This window comes from Acipenser ruthenus, chromosome 7, assembly GCF_902713425.1.
Source record: "Acipenser ruthenus chromosome 7, fAciRut3.2 maternal haplotype, whole genome shotgun sequence".
In the NCBI taxonomy this organism is placed as follows: Eukaryota; Metazoa; Chordata; class Actinopteri; order Acipenseriformes; family Acipenseridae; genus Acipenser; species Acipenser ruthenus.
This window is the reverse complement of record NC_081195.1, coordinates 12,697,688-12,720,100: the sequence shown is the minus strand read 5'-3', so window position 1 is coordinate 12,720,100 and position 22,413 is coordinate 12,697,688. Positions and strand designations below refer to the sequence as shown.

Below are 22,413 nucleotides of genomic sequence, written 5' to 3'. Positions count from 1 at the left end.
GTGAGGCCATTGACAAGCCGTCTCTGTACTCCACTGCCACTTGCTTCCTTTTCACTTGCTTTCCTCTTCTAAGAGCCTGTTTTTATCCAGTGATCCATTGCTGATACTTCCCACTAGCGGGGCGCACCACACAGGGTTGCTTCTAACATGCAGCAAGTTGTAGCGTGTGACGTGATTATCACCAGGCTAAAACATGTTACACGCTGCAACTGGCTGCATTTAATAGAACGTGTGCGAAGTGTAAAACAACAGCAGGCACTACGTTCTGGCGGACCCCCTCCGATGGCCTCACTGACCCCAGGTTGGGAACCACTGTTCTTGGGTAAATCCAAATAAAAAAGCATCTCCCTTAATGACTCGGTCGGTGTGGATATGCAATTACCCACTGCAGGCAGTATTGTTTGATACACTGCCGTTACGGTTTCTGACCCAGCCAGATCCTCTTTAAAAAGAGTGTTCCTCTTAACACCTGTCATTGTAAATTTAAGATTTAGTCAGTTTTGCTGAATATATGTTACTGTAAGCACTCAGTAAAGTTTTTTTTTTCACTTTATGAATATTTGGTTTCATAAATGATCATCAACAAAATATTTGTTAGCTTTTTATTGAAATACTAAACACAGTTTATCATTTGATATTTTTACCAAGTGGCAAGGACAACACTGCAGTCCATTTATTAGCAAAAATGTCAGCTTGACCTGCTAGTGAAAGGCAGGTAACAAGGAGTGTTTGCTGCTAAAAAACTGAAAACAATCTTTCAGATACTGATGGGACAAGTATTTACTTACTTACAATAAGTCATTAGGGAGGCTACATAATTAGGTCTGCTGTACCCTATTGAACTCCACTAACACAATGGCTTGTCAATATGATTACAAGTCATGATGTACAATGTTAATTAGGATTTTAATTAACAGCATGTAAATAAATTAATTGATTAAAAAGCGACATGTGCTTTTTACCAATAATTGATGATTATTTAATAATAATAATAATAATAATAATAATAATAATAATAATAATAATAATAATAATAATAATGTATTAATAATAAAGTGTTAAATTATGGTCTTGCATAAACAGTTTGTAACCATTGTTATTATGCAGAGAATGCTTTGAAGCTAATGTTACGTAAAATAACATACTGACTGGCTTCAAAGTCAAACAGTACTGACGGAGCAGGGTAATGTATTTCAACCTCTATGCTGATGATACTCGGATCTCTTTCATCTTTAAACTAGGTGACACTGCTTTCTGTGCTGCTTTCTGTGTCTGGATAAAGTCAGAGCCTAGTGAAATTGTTTCATACAAAACTTTGAGATGACTGAGGTTCTAAGCATGTCATTAGTAGCTCATACCGGTTTACCATGTTGTATGTAGGTCAGTTGGTTCAGACGTATATTTAGTATATGACTCCTACATCTATGTTACCATGTTTATTTTTAATGTTTAACTTCTGGCTATTTATAATGATCTGTCTCATATAATCATTGCCTGTGGTACTTTGTTTAGTATTATGTTTGATTGGTTAGCCTCTGAAACGTGCTGCCTGCTCAGATATACACAGCATGCTTCCATATAATTGTCAAAAGTTATTTTGTCACCCTATTAATCCAGGTTACTTAATTACTTGGTTACATTTTAAAAAAACAAACAAAACCATTGCTCTATTTCATAGATGAATGGAATTGGAAGTGGAATGTTCTATTGTCTGAAAGTCAAATGGTTTCAATGGACTATATAACATTAAGGAAAACCAGAAGACGGAAGTATATGTTTTGTGTAAAAGTTTTCTATAAACGTTAATGGAACAGTGTTACATCATTCTTTTCAAAAAGTGGCAATGGTTGTGCCTGAAATACCAATACAGGGGACACTGTAGGCAACCACTTTAATCAAACTTCAGTTGCTTTGTCTCTTTGCATTTGTTTGATACGTGAAGAAGAAAAGATTGCTTGATTGATTAAGTTTGTTACCTAATATAACATTAGCAGTTGGACCACGTTGAATACTGTTTCAGATACACACAGCTTGATGAAAGTTACCCCATTCCTTAAGAATTCTGGACTGCAGATACAAGTCGTTTAAGGTTTTGAATGCTTTAAAAACCCTTGATTTATAACTGCTTGGCCAGTGCAGCAACTTCAGCATTTGCTTGTAATCACTTCCCTTCCCTCTGGCCTGTGTTGGAACAGAAAATATCCTGAACATCACAGAGCTACTGAAGGCAGGTCACAGACATGTCCATGTCCATTTAACCTATTCTATGACCCCTTCCTCCTCTCGTACCACTCCATATAAAATGATCTTCTCAAATTGCGAGAGTGATGGGGTCAGATAACTCTCATCTGGATCAAAATTTAGGGTTAAGGCTGCAGGATGGACGTTTTTATGGGTATTATTTTTATTTTTAGTTGTTTATTTATCAGTTTGCAATAACAGTCTAAAGCCATAGGCACTAACTCAAGCATGCTGAAGTCCTGAGATGCCCCTGGAGGTTGCAGGAAAACAGCTGACCATGAACAATGAATATTCTGTGCCAATGCAGCAGTGTGGAGTAGTGGTTAGGGCTCTGGACTCTTGACCGGAGGGTCGTGGGTTCAATCCCCAGTGGGGACACTGCTGCAGTACCCTTGAGCAAGGTACTTTACCTAATTTGCTCCAGTAAAAGCCCAACTGTATAAATGGGTAATTGTATGTAAAAATAATGTGATATCTTGTAACAATTGTAAGTCGCCCTGGATAAGGGCGTCTGCTAAGAAATAAATAATAATAATAATAAATGTTTGCAACAGTCCTGGTAGCGCATAAGAACAATACTTCTGGCTAAACTGGTATCGGTGTATGGGCACAAGACCGTCCCGAAAGCCAACACAACTTACAAACTAAAAGGTGTATAAGGCTTTATTGTGTTCCTTGTGCCAGCTTGTAAAATTACAGGGCAGCATATTTCAAGGAGTATGTTCTGAAACTTCTTTGCTGCTGTTTGAATTTGATAGGTAGTCCAGGCATATGTATGTTTGTTGGCTTCATCCTGGACCACAACCTCAACTTTGAGGTATAGCATAGGTTGTGCTATGCAGGATAATGATATCTCCATTCAAAGAAACCCTGCACTTGCATAAAAATATGATGCGTCTGCAGTTCTGCTTTTATATTCTTTGTTTTATCCTTTTTGTCTCGGTATGTTCCTGTAAGTAGGCAGTAGGGTGAATGTTTTTTAATATCTGTAAAAACCTGTTAGGACAAGTCTCTTTTTGGTTTGCAAGTGTTTGCACCAGACCCAAGCCACTCAAAAGTCTGTTGCAGACACCTCTGTGAAGGGAAAAAAAAAAATCCCATCTTGACGCCAGATGATAGTTTTTCTTAGCAGTGGCCTCACAGTCTGGAGCACTTCTGGCGATGAAGCTCAAGTAAAACAAATACGTTTTTTGTAAAAAATGCTTAAAGAAGGTTAATGAAAAGGTTTATTTTAGTGAATCTGCAGATTTCAGGATCGGTTCATTGCAATACCTCCTTTGATAATGCCGGGTCTTTAATACACATAAGAGTTCTCTCTGTCTCCTATAATCTTCTAGCTTTAGGTGAGTAAAATACATATACACAGTATTTGTAGTTTATTTTTTAACAATATAAGTTTTAATAAGACAATGGTTTTCTTGTTATGTTGAGTTTATAAGCCGCAATTTAACAGTATAGCTTTGCAGTGTCAGAATCAGAACTCCACTATTAATATACACTTATAATGCAAGTTTATATTTATACTTCTGCATCAACAGGTGGTTACAAAAACTAAATTCTAGTGCCACAGAGTATATAAATGTCCTTTTAAAAGGCTAGAAAAGGTTTCTCTATCTATGAGCACATTGTGGTAAACTTGGAAACAGGATATTTTGGTGGGTGGGGGGTGTATGTGAACTTGCCAAATAAGAAACTTAATCCCTAAGCTAGTGCAATAATAAAGTGGCACAGTAGGGGTATGAGATTTCATTACTTCTGGGGAGAAACAATTGAGGGTCTGATGGGCTCTGAGTGGTAGATCTGACACACATATACACCACAGTCTGGACTGGAAAATGAGGGCTGAGCGCTCAACCAGCTGGTAAAACATAGGCAGTATTGATTTTCAGAAACTTAAACTCTGCTCAGACCTGGGAAATGCACTAGTGATAGAGATTGCACTATGCACATTTTCTGTATTACACACAGTGATTAGAATAAAAAGAAAGTATGTATACTTTTTTATTTATACGTGTTAAACTAATGTAACATTTATGCAAATGTCACTGTTTCTAGCAAAAAATAAAATGATATAAATTATCTTTACACTTCCAGGTTATCCACTTTGATTTGAGATCTCGCTGATTTTAAAACTTTGGCAAAGACAAATAATTTTACTATCAGTATACTTATGATTAAGATTTTTATAGTAATTAATGATTTGAGAACAATTTTAATATAGCATCAAAATAATAAAAAAAAAAAAAAAAAAAAAAAAAAAAAGTGAACCATGTTACTTTATGACCTAACCCCATCTCTGGTCTGATGTCAAAACCAATTCCATACAACTCCTTCAAAACGGTTCTAATTCCAAACAAGTCGCTGCGTTCCAGTCATAGTTTCATAGCTAGCTGTAGGTAGCTCTAAGCTCGCTATTGGAACATTATCAGTTTGATAAACCACAGCAGGGAAGTAAGCAGCCTAGAGAATCCGTTTTTATAGCCTCCAATTCGCTGCCACTTTACAGATGTACAACAATACCTGTATAAGATGTCTGTAATTTATAACTGAACCTGTCTGCTTCAGCTCCTGTTAGTACATCAATGATTTTAAGGTGGGCAGATGAGATCATTTATTTTTCCTTTTACAGTGGCACAGTGGTGATTTAGGAGTCATAGCTAAGTTTTACAGTTCTCCATTTTGCATTGTATAATAAGATTATTTGACAACACTTTACATTGCAGGGCATGAAAAGGCAACTAAATACTATATAATAAGTGGGTAATTACCAATGTTTCCTGGAAAGGTAACAAACAACATTTTGTTTGGTAATGCCATGGGTCTAGCCATTTCTATGTAACCTACACTCTTATTCCCCAGCAGTTACCAAGTAAAATACTTTTTATTGCAATGCTATTATACGGTTATCTATGTCCCTTTATCTAAAGTCCTCCCCATTATATTATTAATGCGTTTTCAGAATGGTTCCAAGAATAGGATTATACTTTTAATGTTCTTATTTGATAGACAAAGCGTCAGGATGTCGGAAATGAATGCTAGCATAAACTCCAGGTAGATTAATTGATAATCATGCAGATATTGTTTTATCGTGGATGTAATACAGTACCTACTGAAATTGAATTACCCGTGCCATTTAGTAAGTATTCTGATTTAATGTTAAATATCAAGATTTGTACAGCATATTTTGGACAGATTTCATTGGGAATAATTATATTTGGGAAAGGGTGAATAGCCAGTTGTGCAGTCCTAGAAGACTTGGTAACCTTGGGGGGGGCTGATATGGAGGAACTCACTGTCCTTTTTACCTCAGCAACCGCATAGACTGGTAATTGACAACACATGTCCAGCAGACAGAAGTTTGCACACTGTACTTTAGATCAATTTGCCTTATAAAAGCAAAGCCTTTTCTTGTCTTTGGAAGATTTAATATAAATGGCTGAATGACTTTAACAACACAGCAGTCATTGGATTCATCTCTGTGTCACTGGAGATACGTTAAAACAAAGTCTGGACTACTCATTTAAAAATAACTACTGTCATCTTTACTCTGCATATGCATATGGTATAACTTGTGCAAAATCATTTTGCACAATAGTGTTCTTAAGCAAATGAGTATACAGCAAAATCAGCCCTAAATGTGATTGACTGGCTGGTAAGAGTATGACTGTTTAGTTCAAGTGAATGTTAATACAGGTTTGCACAGGCACGAGTCTTCCAAATGATCAACTGACAAAATATGAATCAACCTACACTATTGTCCTGAGCTCCAAGTAAAGATAACATCATTACCGAGTTCATCCGATTGCATTGTGTCCATTGTATTACTGTATTCCTTTTAGATTACTCAATATTTTACATGATGCAAGACAAAAAAAGGTTTTTGTTAAATATTATTTACTAACCAGTATATATGTAATACATTTTTTTAACAAAATCAATAACTAATTTTAGTTTTGATCAACAGTGAGTCAGTTCCTATAACAGCAGCCAAGAAAGCATGGCGTCTCTAAATCAATTAACCAATACCAAGATTTCGCGGATCTGTTTAAACATTAAATAAACCTAAGTAGACAATATTTCAGAGCACTATAAAAGCCTAAAAATAGTGGTACGTGCTTCCTTACTAAAACAGAGTGCTGTCAAATGTTAAAGGCAAGCATGCAACATCCCCTAGCAGTTGCTGCCGACATTTTCTGTCTGGTGTGGACTTGCCCATGCATTCAGACTGCACGTCTGCATCCACTGAATTGGTTGGAAGTGTAAGGCAAAGCTTTGCCAAGCTATACAGATGTGGAAATCAATTAGAAACAGTCCCAAAACTCGGTTACCCAAGGGCATCTGGCATACTTTAATAAAGGCAATATATCCAGTACGTTCGTTGTCATGTTATTTGTCCCATCCAATAATGTATTTTATTAGTACCAAAGTCAAAACAAAGAAAACTTGCCTATTCGGGTCTAAAATTCTAACTGCGTTTAAAAAGTAAACAGCAGGTTGTTTGAAGCGAGGTGGCTGTGCTAGATCGCACCTGCAGTATTGTTTTAACTTGCCTACCTACAACCGACAAGAATACTTTTTGTCTGCACTGACTTTCCAGTTTGTTTTCTGAAAGCTGTTTATTTTAGGTTCTGTTCAGCAGCCTCTGTAGTAGCCTTTTGTTTAATGTGTGATTCTGAAGTTAAATAGCGATCAATCGTATTTTCTCCAAAGACACATTACAAGATGTGCAAAACAATTACCTCCATCTGCATGCATAGTTTCTGTGGAAAATATCTTGACACGATCATCAGCCAAAATATACTTTGCTTTTTTTGCTTTGTCGTCCATTTCTGGTATTTTACCTCCAATGCTGAAAACTAGATGTTAGCAACCTAAATCAAAACAATGCAGCATTGATTTTGTCCCACCCCCTACTGTACAGTGCTGTACGGGTCACAGAAAAGCCAGTACAGATGCACTGATAGGCTGATTAAAACATCATTGTCATTTGAACAGTAAACAAGAACGTTAACCGCTTTGCAGTATTTTTTTGTAAATGTTATTTGTCTAAGGATTTTTTTTTTTTTTTTGCCTAAGTGCAATGCACACAGGACGGCGAAGGAATAAAAAAAGCCTGTCTACAGAAGGAAGATACGTAGTTCATTTAAATGAGGTTTCTTTTTTTTTCTCTCTGTAAAAGAGGTGAATTTCGTGGTGACCCCTCAATTTCCCGATTTCCACGAAATCACAATTTAGGTAGACCCCTACTTCTAGGAAATAAGCAGTATTGGGTAATATTGTGATTACAAATCCAGATCTGTACTGCACCCTTTCTTAGAGATGTGACTGCCTGCCAAAGTCAATCACTTTTGGTACCCTTGGTTTCAAAACACACTGGGTTGTGACCATCAGAATGAGCGTTTTCTCAATGTCTACTGCTTTTAAAAAATGTTTTTTCCAAACCTCCTTTAGGTTGCCGGATTTAAACCAGTAGTTAAAAAGGGAAATGATCCTGAAGTGGTGCAGTTGAAATTCAATTGGCTGCTATTGCTTTAAATAAAGACCCTGTATTAAAACCATTATGTCAAATGGACTGCCAGCTTATTCAGTGGAGAGCAGTTCCTTAAGGGCAGGGTAGAAACATTGGGTTGAGTCGCAGTAAGAGACTTGGCTCTGTGTCTGACCGAGATCTTCAGCTGTGCATAAATAAGAAGACTGTTTGCAGCGCCCCCACCACTTCACCTTTCACATGATCCAGCTTTACCAACAAAAGAAAGAGGAGTGGGAAAGTATACATCTTTCCCACAGAATGTGTCTCATGCAGCCTATGGAAAACCATACATGTTTTTAACAAGTATAGATAATTGTCATTAAATATGTTGACCTAACTGTATAATGTTTTAATAAATATTATTCCAGAATACGCTTTACTTTTTAAGGCTGTATATTAACTCTGTCAAGTCAGAATGGGTTCTGCAGTGCTGGAATGTTGTCCAGTTTTGGCAAAACACTATTTCACAGTGTGCGGCTGTTCCTGGAACATTTATCATTACAATTCAAAGGCTTGCTGGGTTATGGGTTTCACCTTTGACATTGAGCAAGGTCTGAGCACTAAAGGTTTTGCCCTAAGAGGCCCAGGATTATTAGGAGACAGTGGTTTGGAATATTCCTTAGCCTCTTACAGAGGCAGAACATGATTTGTCTGTGCAGTGTAGCAGTAGAATTGTAGAATTATAATTTGTTTACTTTCCCGTGTCCTAGTTAGGAAATCAGTGACGTGGCCATGCTCAATATATTGCAAACACCATATGCATTTTAAGCGTATAATGCAGTAAGTTCAAGCTGTAAATGTGCAAGGCTTATACAAATGCCACAGCCCACCTGTTTACCAAAGTCTCTATAAAGTACAGTATTTTAGTGTGTAAAAAAGTGTCTTGCAATTTTTCCCACTGCTGGAAGTTGAGCTGCCTTGCATGCACTACCTCAGGAAGAAGCATTCTAAGTTACAAAATGAAATATCCCAGTTTGATCCATTGCCACCAACCCCTTCATTGTTATGCAGACAGCATGCTGGTTGCTTTGGCTCTGGCAGACTGCTGATGCTACACTAACCTTTTTTTTTTACTGTAAGACAAACCTTGCCATTAAAAACATTCTGGAGCATTTAAGGCTGACTCCATGCCAGAGCACCCTAATACACCCCGAGCAATCAAGAGTATGCAATAGATTGGCCATTCCTGACACATGGTCCAATATGAGACTTGTCAGTGATGTTTTACTGCCATTGACCAGTAATTTTAAAATAAATGTCTGACCACAACTATTTTTATCATTGTCGGATTGGAATTCTGTTTTAAAGGTGTTTTTTTTATTTATTATTATTTTTTAAATAGATTTGAATTTTGGATAATCAAATTACTGTATACATTGTTAATACGACAATCTCAATTTAAGCGCTCCCAGAAATAATTAAAGGTTCCTAATAGATGCGTTTTTATTTATTTATTTTTTAAAAATAATTTAGTAATCGCCAATTTAATTTTTACCCCATTTATCTCCCAATTTGAAATAGCCAATTGTATTATTTTAGGCTCAGCTCACCGGTACCACCCCGCGAAGACGAACACACGCTGTCCTCCGAAGTGCGTGTCGTCAACCGACCGCTTCTTTTCACTCTGCAGGCCCATCATGCAGCCACCTCAGAGCTACAGCGTCGGGGGACAGCGCAGCTCTGGGCAGCTTACATGCAAGCCCGCAGGCGCCTGGCCAGTCTACAGGAGTCGCTGGTGCATGGAGAGCCGAGGACACCCTGGCTGACCTAATCCCTCCCCACCTGGGCGACGCTCGGCCAATTGTGAGCTGCCTCTTGGGAACTCTCATCCACGGTCGGCAGTGGAATAGCCTGGACTTGAACCAGCGACCGCCAGGCTATAGGGCGCATCCTGCACTCCACACGGAACGCCTTTACCGGATGCACCACTCGGGAGCCTCTAGATGTTTTGTTTTGAGGATGCCCTTTAAAAAAAAAAATAATAAAAAATTAAAATAATGGGCACCCTGAGGAAAAGGTATGCTAAAATCGCAAATAAGAAAGAAAAACTATTGCAGTAAAGGTCATTGTTTAATGTATTACAAGACCTGTCTCATTACAACACTGAAAGACTTTATTTCATGCACTATATAATGTGTTTTACAAAAGAGAAGTCACACACAGTAGATGAGCTTGAGCTTTTGGTTCAATAATGCACCCGAAGCCATCCACAAGCCTCAGTAATATGTTATATTTTAGACTGAACACAGACACATGGTTTATTGATAATTTAAATGGGAATATTTTTTCAGGGAAGGGGCATGGTTTGATTTTGAACACAGCTGGCAGCCACTTCCTTCCTGGCCAAAGAGAGGCCGCGAGAGAGAGGTGCTTTGTACGTTGCATACAAACAGTAATCTGAATGATCCCAAAACAGCTAATTTTACTCATTAAATGACAGTTTCCTCTGTTTGTTTACATTCTTAAAACATAGAGAAACTTTTTTTACAAGTGAAACAGATCCATCATCTTAATTGAAAGCATGCATTCAGTATTTACATGTTAAATATAATCCATGGATATTTCACCTGATATTAAAACTAAAGGTTTTGGAATACAGTTGGTATATTTAGAATTTGATCAGCATTCAAAGACTTGCAGGGATTCCTGATTCGTACTCTTGTACACTGGTTATCACCCCAACAAAGTCTCCTGTACTGTACGTGACTAGTTTAAAAAAATATCTAGAGAACCACATATGCAGCATTTTGTTCCAACCTGGTACTCGCTTATTAAGGATTGATCTTCAGCATTAAGTAATTCAATGGAATGGGCTGGGAGAGCCAGTTTCCTATACCTGATCTTTAGAACCGCTAACTCAGTTGTGATACGACATTAGTTACGACATTCTTCACCAGTTGGTATCAGAATCTTTACTTCTGTCAGGAATTGCAGATCACTGCACAGTTTTCATTCAAACTGGGCACACCAGGGATTTAGATTACATTGTGTATTTGTCTTACATTGTGACAGGATCAGCCTTACCCAGCTTGAAGCATGATCTCTGCTCTTTCCCTTTTCAGAAGCTGGGGTTTAATGTACTAGTGTGTTAGCTCAATGGCCCTCCACTTCCAAGGCTCACTGCCATCAGGGCTGGAACTCATAATCACAGGAGAGATGTTGAGAATGTCCTGTCTCCACACAGCCTCCAATGGGGGCTGTTCTCTTGAGTTATTGTATGTTAGGAAGAGTGCCGATAATAGGCTTGACCCGAGGATATGAAAGAGAGAAAGTGACCCCAATGCCCAGCCTATGCCTTACTGCTGAGTCAGCAGGAATTCTTAGCAGGTGCATGTTGTAGGAAAGCCAGCAGCTAATGCAGCTCGCTGCTATTCTTAGTTTCCTCTAGTTAATAGGCTAAATAAAGAAAATATATATATTGCAGCTACTTTAGCGGTAGGCACAATTTTAACCCCATCTCCTCATGCATTATTCTGTGATGTTATTCTGTAATGTTGAGGTCCTTAGTGGCAGATCTGGTAAAACCAGTACTGCATGGGTGATCTTGCTGATTTGAACACTATTTGCCGGTCTTAACTGGGGGTCCACAAAGATCATTTCCCAGCCTGGGCCTCACCTCCTGTGATTAGCAGCTTGGTAACAACGTTGTTTGGGTGGAGCTTGCCTGTTGATCTTCAGTCCTCTTAAGATTGTTTGTACCAAAGGGTTAATGTACTTAAATAGCAGGGTGTTACTATCGGTATGACAAAACCCATAGAAACGTACAGTTTCTGACTGCATTAGAAGAATTTAGTTCTGACGAGGTATCAATTAAATTGCTTCTAAAACTGAAACGCAAACATAGAAACTGTACAGTAGCCCCTGCTGGTTTACTTTACTGACGGATGTCAGAATCAATTATTGCAGCATGTTTCTTGAACTTGTCTGTCATTCCTTTAGTGATGACAGGTTCTTCCATTGCCAAGCTATGCTCCAAAAAGTTGCCATGAGAAAATGCCAGATAATCTAATGGAACTGTCATTACGCTGCAGTGTATTATATACTCCAATCTCTTTATACAAATGTTATATTATGGTCTAAGACTTACTATTTTACAGAACAAGGCTATTCTTTGGGTTGTAATAGTAAAAAGGTTGATTTGTATTGGCTAGCCAGCTGTGCTCCATAGTAAGTGCTACAAGGGTATCAACGTATGTAAATATGACTTGTTTTGAATGCAGAGGGTTGCCACCAAAGTTGCTATCACTTTGTAAAGAAGAACCTTGCCGATTTTGCAAATGTATTTATAAACAAAAACACATACTGTATCGGCAAATCATTCTTCACAAACATTAATAGACTCTTGTTACTTATAGTATAGTATGTCCTGTGTTGTCTCTCACTTGCAGTATTGGTCCTTTTCCATACTATCTCATACTATCCTGGTTCTTGTGCGCGCCAGTCTATAACGGTGAGTACGGCAATCCTGGTGCTCAGGTATAATTTAATAATAATACATTCTCTTGAAAAACCAGACCAGGCATTACAAAAAAGCAGAGCAAATCCTACTTTGAATGCATTGTAACAATGAAAAGCAGACAAAAATAATAGCAATACTGTAATTCATAAAAATGTATGTATACATGGGTGTTTTCATTATTGATTGATTTTCATCTCTGTCACATATCCATGCACTTGTCCACATGCGTTTCGACTGCCCTTCCCAGACCAACAGGATTGAAAAAAAAGAAATTGCATCTGTTCTGGATTTAGCTGGAACTTTTATTTAGTGAGTGTGGTTGGCGTAGGTCTTGCTTTGTGTAGGTCTTGTTTGTGCATGTGTGTGTACAAAACAGTTATATAACGTATTGCTGTGTCATTTAAATCCCACTTGGTTAAGCGGGTTGAATCACTAGCCTTTCATCTTAACTGGAAGCTCGAGTTCAGTCTGCAAAAAGTTAAATGAGTTTATTTTAGCCTGTTTGTGCTTGAACGTCCTATAAATCTGTGAGAATTGGCTTAACCATCTCTAGATCAATCTCATGATGACATTCAGTAAGCAGTAAGCCCCAAATGTAAGCTCCAACAGTTGTGTAGACCGCAACAGCCTTCCATTTGGTTTTTTTTTAAATCCATGTTTGGATGTAATTTACAATTTGAGCTTTTTTCCTATACTAGAAGTATGCTTGAGCCTGCTTAAATGCAAACTTTGATGTGATTATCATGGAATGTGGATATTTCTGTTTGATTTAGGTGTAACTTGGAAACCAACATGGACTTAAATAGTAAAGTGGCACTTTTTGTTTTCTTTTTTTAAAGAAAAAACTAAACTAATAGTTTCCTGATGGCCACATTGATTGCATGAAGGCTTTACTATAGACTGGCTGACAAAGACTTGGCACTGCATGGAAAGGCATCAGCTTAGACCGAAGCTGTTTCTTGTTTGGTTGGCGTGGATGTACAGTAATCATGTTTATTTATATTTGTTGTATAAAGTGCAGCTGCTTGAGGTTTTAAGGCTTGTTTTACTAGTGTATTGCAATGGTATTTAAATCATAATATATGTGTTGTTATTCCTCATTTGCATTTACTAAATTGTCAGTGCATATGATATGACAATTGTTAAAGCTGTTTTTTTTTTTACTTATAGTTAAACCACATTAAACCTACATTTTCAATATTATAACAGCACAAACAATGTAAGCATCATTCACTGAAATCTTGCTTACCAAGTAATTAAAGATGAGTTGTTTCTTTGCTTGTATTGTATGCTGATATGTCAAATATGAGACTATAGCTGAAAAGTGTTTGCTGCTTACTGGTACAGAATCACTTCATGGACTAGCTGCAGCCAGACCGTGTGACTTACAGAAACTGATCCACTTAAGATTTTCATTGCCCATTTCGAAGAGTTAAACGGCAGATGTCAAACAGATGGTTGCAGTTTTAGTGTAAAACTGATTAGAAAATCAGTTTTTTTAGGATAAACAACTTGAAATTACATTTTCCTCAATTATACCACTTATCACAATCATGGGTCATTAAGACTAACCTTCTTCCTAAGCAGAAAAAGCCTCCCCTAAGAAACTACAACAAATAAGATTGTCTAACTTTTTAGAAGATTTTCTAGAACAGGCTTTTACAGATCAGTATGCATCCGGTAATTAACAGTTATTATCAAACCAAGGAAGTTCACTTAAAATAATTTGAGAAGGATTACCATATTATACTTGAGTACAACAGAAGTGAAACTGACAATTAAAAATGGCAATGAAGATTACATACAGTAAATTGTGATTGCAGTAATCTTGGAAACCTAGTGACTATGGTTCTTTAGAGTCTTAAGAATGACTAAAACCAATTCCTGGTATCTAATCACTTTCTGTGTGTTAGGTGACGTAACCTGATTGTAATTATTATTATTAATTTCTTAGCAGACGCCCTTATCCAGGGCGACTTACAATTGTTACAAGGTATCACATTATACATTATTTTACATTATACAGATATCACATTATTTTTACATACAATTACCCTTTTATACAGTTGGGTTTTTACTGGAGTAATCTAGGTAAAGTACCTTGCTCAAGGGTACAACAGCAGTGTCCCCCACTGGGGATTGAACCCACGACCCGCCGGTCAAGAGTCCAGAGCCCTAACCACTACTCCACACACTGCCCTAGATCATTGGATTGAAATTGAGCTACAGCACAGGAAATTATTTTGTACCAGGAAGTAGCAGTCACTTTTACTTATATAGAAGTGTATTTGAACTGTGCATATTATCATATAATGCAAAAAGCCAAAAGATCTTCAGTGTTTTAATTATTATTATTATTATTATTATTATTATTATTATTATTATTATTATTATTATTATTATTATTTATTTATTTATTTATTTATTTATGTATTTATTTATTTATTTATTTATTTTTATTTATTTCTTAGCATTTGCCAGACAACATAATTCCTAGACATTTGAATAGCGCCATCAGGATTATTTTTCTCCTGGTGTGTTGCCAAGTGCATAACTTTGAACATGCAACTGACAAACCTTATTTACTGGCACTCCGCTTACTTTCCCTTTTCACCAAGATATGGTTTCAGTGGACTGTATTGTAATTACAAACTGACTGCATTCAGCCCCATCCAACTAAAATATGCAGTGCTTAATTTAAAATTGGAATTGTTGTTGGTGTTTGTTTTAGTTTGTCTGGCAGGAAGAGCTATGATTAAATAAATCATCTGTTATATATATAATGTTTAAACCAACCCTTTTGCTCTGACTTAAAGGTTATTCTCTTGTGTAAAGTCTGTTTCTAAAGTTCCCAGGATAATGTGAGGTCAAACTCTTTATAGAAGGTGTATCAATTCATAGTTTGTTAGCTGTTTTGTCTTTGCTGTTCACATACTTAGGAAAACCATTTTCCAGCTGTTGGGGGTCCTTTGGGGCTAGAATTGCCTTGAGCTGTAAACACAGACTAACTTAACCTTGTGTGACCTTGCAAAAAGAAAGCCAGACTTGCATTGGGGTCAGAAGCTAACCTTTAGTGTATATTTAATTTTAATTGAAGACAAGTGTAGATTACTCTGCTAACCAAAATACTTGCTATGGGATAGATTTTGAAATTATATAAATAAACATAGTTTTACCTTTTTAATGTATTATGAATCCTACGTACAATAAAACATGTTTTTTGTACTCTAAAGTCCCATTAGCTTTGAAGCGTTAATGACCGCTTTGCTCGGAAACCTGATTTAGCTGAGACAATCCCTGACTTACAATTGGCTACTTTTTAGGGGTTTTAATCATGGCATTTTCTTTTGATCGATTAATTACACCATTTGGACGATTAATTAATCGATTATTCTTACTAATTTGGTATAATATGCAATTACAGTGAAACTGCATTAAATTGTAGTGAAAGACAATTAAAAGTAACACTTCCTATAAATGCTATTTTTTTAACGCATTTGTCACGTCTAACAGGCAACTTTGTTTACTTTACCGACAATTTGCCAGTGACTTACAGGGATTCTGAAGGAACCCTTTGGTGTTGCCTCAAAAATCCTGCGATTGCCTTATAGCTGGATTGTGTTTTTGGAGGAGAGTCTTGGTGGTAGGCGGAGTTTAGTAAATTGTGATTACAAAATGAGTGAAAAAGGGGGGGGAACTTTAAGAGTCAAAATTTTAATTGGTGAAAAAAAAACAAAAAAAATACATAGCTAGTTCTCTAAACTAGCCAATTTTTCAAACATACAAGATTTTTCGATGTTATCCAGAAGAAGTGAGCTTCGTCTCGCCTCAACTATGCATCCTGCTGAGCTGAACAGTCTTTCACAGGTACTGAGGTGGCTGTAATACAAAGGCACCTCTTCGCAAAAGCAGCCATTCTGGGGAAGGCAGCTTTGTTTTTTTTTCCCAAAAATCAAGTGGATCTGTTTCCAGCGGTTCAGGCTTCATCACCCTGTACATGTCAAGCTCACATTTTCTTTTGTTGCTTTCAGTGTCATCCTCAGAATAACTGTCGTCAGCAAGATCATTGTCATTTTTTTCAAAGGCGGCTCCATTGATTCATATTGTTTTTCATCATGCATGCCAGCAAGGTTCTCCAGTATGCGTTGATAGATTTCTTCCTTTTTTTCACATTTGAAACGTGGATCCACTGCTGCCGCTTCCTGTAGTAAACTGTGAGCCGGCAACTCCTGCATGTATCCATGGAATGCATTTTCTAATCTGATCACATAGGCTGGGTCGTCTTCATTAGCACCCATTATTTGCGCCAATTTACAGATGGCAAAAATGGAACAGCTCCCTGTTACATAGCTCTCACCGCCTAAGGAAACGCTGATCTCCTTTACTTGTTTAAGTAGTTTAATCAAGTTTTCTAGGCGCGAAAACTCGGTCTGGCTCAGTGTTATGCCAAACTTGTCATTGTTGCTAAGCACAGAAATAATTGCCTCCTTTTGCATTACAAGCCTTTCTGCCATTGCTAACGACGAAAACCAACGTGTTGCTACATCTTGTACAAGATTCAGGTGTTTAATTTATTTATCCTTGCAGGCAAAAGCCAGGTTGGTTACTTTGGCTGATGAATGCTTAAAATGCCCAACTATCTTCCTGCATTTTGACATCAGATCATGCATAGATGCAGCTTTAAAACCTGCAGCGACTGCTCTCTGCGCAAGACAGTTCACATTATCGTAAGCCATGTGCTCCACAATGCCCTTAACAATATTTCTTCCACAGTCAGACAAAATTGCAACAACCTAAGACTCGATTCACCATTTCTGAATCACTTCAGTAATACCTCTACCACATACTTCCGCTGTGTGTCGCTCTGGTACTTCAATTACATCTAAAGTTTTTGATTCAAGCTGCCAGCCTTCAATATAATGAGCCGTTAATCCAAAGTAGCTCCGGTTCTAAATGCTTGTACAGAAATTGGCAGTAATCTTGATCCCTCCTACATTCTACTGCTGGTCCTGGATTAGCCCTCTGTGTTTCGCATAAACAATTAATCTGATCAGAGATGGTTTGGTAACATGGTGGAACTTATGCTGAGCAACCAGTTGCAACTTGCAAAACCAGCATCTTCCGTAATAGACAGAGGACAAGAGTTAATTGCAATCCACTTTGCAATATCTGTATTCAGTTCTTTCTTCTTGCAATCGGGAAGCACGGAATTTTTGTTTGCGCAGTACTGCCTGCTTCCACTTCTTTCAGCCAAATACAATGTAAAAAAAGTGCCCTTTTTAGTATAACGTAATAAAATACTGATTTGAGTTTTTATTTTAATTGAATTATTAGATTAATATTAAATGTATACGCTGTATAAAAGAAAAATAAACTTACTTGCGACTCAGATGATATGATAAACTCTACTGTCGTGAAAGGAAAGCACCGAAGAGCAAATCTTGCAAGTTGCAGTCTTTTTTCCTTCCTTGGCTTCTATGGTAAAGTGTTTGGTATATCTTCCTGTAGCACGCTTGCCACCATCTTTCGATGTACCCTCTGCCATTTTTCTAGTTTTTCTTATGCACTTTTTTACGCATTACGTAGGTAGATTAGATTAATCGATCAATATTTTTTTAATCGATCAAAAGCCACGGGTGTGATTAATCGATTAATCTTTAATCGATTAAAACCCCTACTACTTTTGTATTAATTCTACTGAGAATACATGAAGAAGAAAAACGAGACCTCATTTAAGGTCCTCCCTTCTGTTCATTCACAACAGAGAGAATACCCCAAATGGACTCCTTAGAAGATTATTTCCTGATCCCAATCTCCCAAAGCAGGAACTGGGAATGTCTAGTAACGAGGTGAGGGGTTTCCTTTCAGGAAAGGGGACATAAATGGAATGGCCAAGTTGTTTCACACATAATGTCTACAGGATCTCTGGGCTGATCAGTTGGAGGAGTTAGGCAAGTACTCCACTGGTCTCTGGGTGAAATTGAAGAAGTAGAAAGTTTGTTTGTCATGACAGGCAATTTCTGATCATTGTCTTAATTACTTAAAATACCTGTAAAAAGAATTTGTATCTAATAGTAAATTAATATTTCATCTCTCTCTCTCTCTCTCTCTCTCTCTCTCTCTCTCTCTCTCTCTCTCTCTATATATATATATATATATATATATATATATATATATATATATAATATCCCTACCAATAATGTCACATTTTGTTGAATTACAAATAATGTATGCACAGTTTTTCAAACAAACTTTTTTTTTATTCAAAGCTGTAGTGGTTAAACTGAACACTGTTATATGAGGAGGAGGTTAAATGTCAGCAAAACTTGCAAAGAAAATGTACAAAATGAAATTTACTGGTTGCATAAGTATTCAGCCCCTTAAGTCAGTACTTGGTTGAAGCACCTTTTGCAGCAATTACTGCTATGAGTCTTTTTGGATAGGTCTCTACTAGCTTTGCATAGTAGGATGGTGACATTTTTGCCCATTCTTTACGGGAGAATTGCTCCAGTTCTGATAAGTTTGTTGGGGATATAAATTTTCATAAATTTTCGATTGGATTCAAGTCAGGACTTTGACTGGGCCACTCAAAAACATTAATTCTCTTCTTGTTCAACCACTCCAGTGTGGCTTTGGCTTTGTGCTTTGGGTCATTGTCCTGCTGAAATGTGAATTTCCTCCCCAGTTTCAGAGTCTTGGCTGACTCAAACAGGTTTTTCTCAAGGATTCACCTGTATTTTGCACCATCCATTCTCCCCTCTATCCTGACAAGCTCCACAGACCCTGCTGAAGAGAAGTATCCCCATAACATGATGCTGCCACCACCATGCTTGACAGTTGAGATGGTGTTGACTGGGTGATGTGCAGTGTTGGGCTTGCGCCAGACATAATGTTTGGAATTTAGACCGAAAATTTGTTTTACAAAGTAAATAAACAAAGGGGTCATGTGACGTTACCAGCGATGAGTAGGTATTCATACAACGACTCCTGCTGTTTCATACGGCCTTGGCTGGGCATTGCCTTCACAAGCACCGCTTGCAGTTTCAGGGTTGCATAGCTGTCATTCCTGCAGAGCGGACTCTCTCCTCTCGAATATTCACAGCTCCCCTCTGTACATGGCGTTGCAGTCGCCCATAGCGATCTCCACTGGATGTTTTTAAACTGACGGACACTCGGTCGAGACCCGCCCACCTGCTGATTGAGGACCGGCACAGCCAATCATCCACTGCCCCTCCTCTCAACCAAACCCAGCAGGCAGCAAAGTCTCAAATGAGCACCCGTCTGTAAACAGTAAATTAATCACACAAATCAACTCCAAAAAGACACACAATACACCCATTTCCACTCTGTGCCTCTCTACCACTTTATCCCTGACTTGTTTCGAAACCTCCTTGGTCTTCATGGTTGCTTTGTTGGATCACTATGTGAGTTGCAGCTTGAAAGTCTTTATATACCTGAGGGAAATTATCTACACGTTAAACCACTTTGAGAACACACAGGCTAAAACCATTTCACTGATTTTGTGAACTTTCAAAAAAATAATTGAGTTATGGCTGCAGTAGCAAAGGGGTTGAATACGTATGCAACTGAGATTAATCTGTTTTTCTCTGTAAATCTTACTTATTTATATTCTATATGCACTTTTTAACTTTATCAATATGCAGTAGTTTGTGTAGATTCTACATGTAAAGTCTAATTTGAAAGCGTCGTGGAGTATGCTCAGGTGCCAACAAAATGTGAATACTTCTGCAAACCACTGTATGTGTGTGTGTGTGTGTGTGTGTGTGTGTGTGTGTGTGTGTGTGTGTGTATTTGTATATATATATATATATATATATATATATATATATATATATATATATATATATAAAGCTAGTGGTATTAATTAGCTAACATTTGTCTAGTAAAGAATGTTTAGTCAACAGTTATATTTGTGAGTGTAGAGTCTGCCATTCCCCTCCGTTTTTATCTCTGCTGAAGTAAATACTTGCCGCTGATATCAACAAAGTTGTAAAGTTGCCATGGTTACAGACCTGTTAATAGAGAATCACAAAAACATACTGTAGTGTTGTATGTAGCATTTTCAAGGAGGCCCGGTAGTCATCAAGTACAGACCTGTTTGGTGAATGTCATTTGTTTGCATGTTCTGATTTAAAAGTGAACTGCTTATTGACACATATGACTGTGAAACAACCTTTACCATGAAGTAGAACTTTTCTGACACAAGCTTTGAAGCTGTTCCTGAACACCGCTCCTAATTACATTTTTTTTTTCTTCTAGGTGGCAGGTTATTAATCAAAATATTGTGCAGAAAAGTATTTTTTTGAAAGACCTATAAACTATACAGTGAAAATGTATTCCAAGTAGAAATGCAGTAAATCTAAGGGTTTTTTAATTGTATTTCTTCATTGAGCTCAGTCCATACCTCCACTACAGTATCTGGAAGCTGTATGTATTACCATTTTGTGTCTCTACAGAGGTTTGTGTGCAGTATGTATCTTATGTATGAATGTATGACTTTAACATTTTAAATATATCTATAGAACTGATTATTTCTCCAAATATCCAATGAAGTAGAGTCTTTACACGTCATACTTAAATATATTGATAAACCTGTCAGTGCCGCACATACATTTTTACATGCACATACAATGATTAAAATTCTCGGTTGTAATTTTGATTTCAAAGAGATGAATTTGTTTAGGCATTTAGCATACCATGCTTGTTTATACGTGTGGTAGGACAACCATTTATGGTTCTAAGAGTGTCGTTATTCTATAAAATATGAATTTAAACTAAAGTGAAATGTTTGCCCAGTTTTTAGTTGTACTGGCTAATTGTCTAATATAATTAGAATAGAGATCATTAGAGTATGGGTTTTTCATGGATTCTAGTTGAGCTCAACAGTTATGAAAATATTGTTTGGCAGTTCTTAATAAATGCTGACAAATGTGTTAAATCTACCAACACCGCTTGTAGACATTTAGGTTCCAGTTTTCAAAGAAGTTTAACATTTAAGTCAAGAGTATTCCTGTTGCCTTTTAGTCTGCCATGCACTCTTTAAAGCTGACACATAAAAGGAAGGACACTGTGATGAAATCATCTCATTCATATTTTTTCCTCTTCCCAACCACCCAGGGTGAAAAACACTTGGCAAAACTATCAGAAAATCTTCACTGAATTTTCATTTCTTGTAGTGTTTTCCATTCCAGTGATGTACTTTTGAGGTTTTACTGAGCTTCTGTAAAGCTCTTAAATGTAGGAGTTCATGTTTAAGTTTCACAGACATAAAACGTTTTACAACCCTATGATATTTCTTTGTGGCCCAGCTGTCACAGATACAAATCATTTCTGGCTTATATTGGCCATTAAACAGGAGTTGCACAAGAAGAGGGATTTTTAACTTCAGAATAGGCAACAGTGGAACTGGCTGTCGGGACTAGGTGTGAAGTTTTATTAATGTACATACAGGCCATGTAAAGAGCTGGCATGATGATTGTTTGTCTCTAGATGTGTCAAAGCCGTACAGGTGGTTTTATTGGACAGGGGTTCTCTAGCTGAAGTATGGAGTGAAGGTGTCTGTTCATTTTTTAGTGTATAGAGGTTCCCAGGAGTCGGAGGACAACGCAGCTCTCAGGCAGCTTACAGGCAAGTCCGCAGGCGCACAGCCAGACTACAGGGGTCGCTGGTGCGCGGTGAGCCAAGGACACCCTGGCCGACTTAACCCTCCCTCCCACCGGGCAACGCTCGGCCAATTGTGCGCCGCCCCCTAGGAGCTCCCGTCCACGGTGGGCTGTGGAATAGCCTGGACTCGAACTCGCGGTGTCCAGACTATAGAGCGCATCCTGCACTCCACGTGGAGCGCCTTTACTGGATGCGCCACTCGGGAGCCCCCATGGTTTCATTTCTACTTGGCTTTAGAAACTTTAATTGGTAGCATTGAAACCTTGATTATCACTTGATGCATCATCTGGTTTTGCCTGCTGCGTCTTTTTTTTCACATTCTTTATTAAAGTTTCCATATGGTCTGAGTAGATGGCAACAGCACTTGATTAACTCTACACTTTTGACTAAAGGTAATTAAGGATAATTATAATAAGTGGTGGAGTGTATGTTCCCAATTCTGGGACTGATGAGTTGTGCGGTTAAGACAAGGTCAGTGGAATGTTTTAAGTATAAATTC

At 37.6% G+C, this 22,413-nt stretch overlaps 1 protein-coding gene across 3 annotated transcripts in view; it reads left to right on the top strand.

Moving 5' to 3' along the window:
• Nucleotides 1-22,413, top strand: part of LOC117415071 (paladin-like) — a 94,496-nt gene that overhangs the window by 58,191 nt on the left and 13,892 nt on the right. The gene's annotated exons all lie outside the window — the stretch shown is intronic.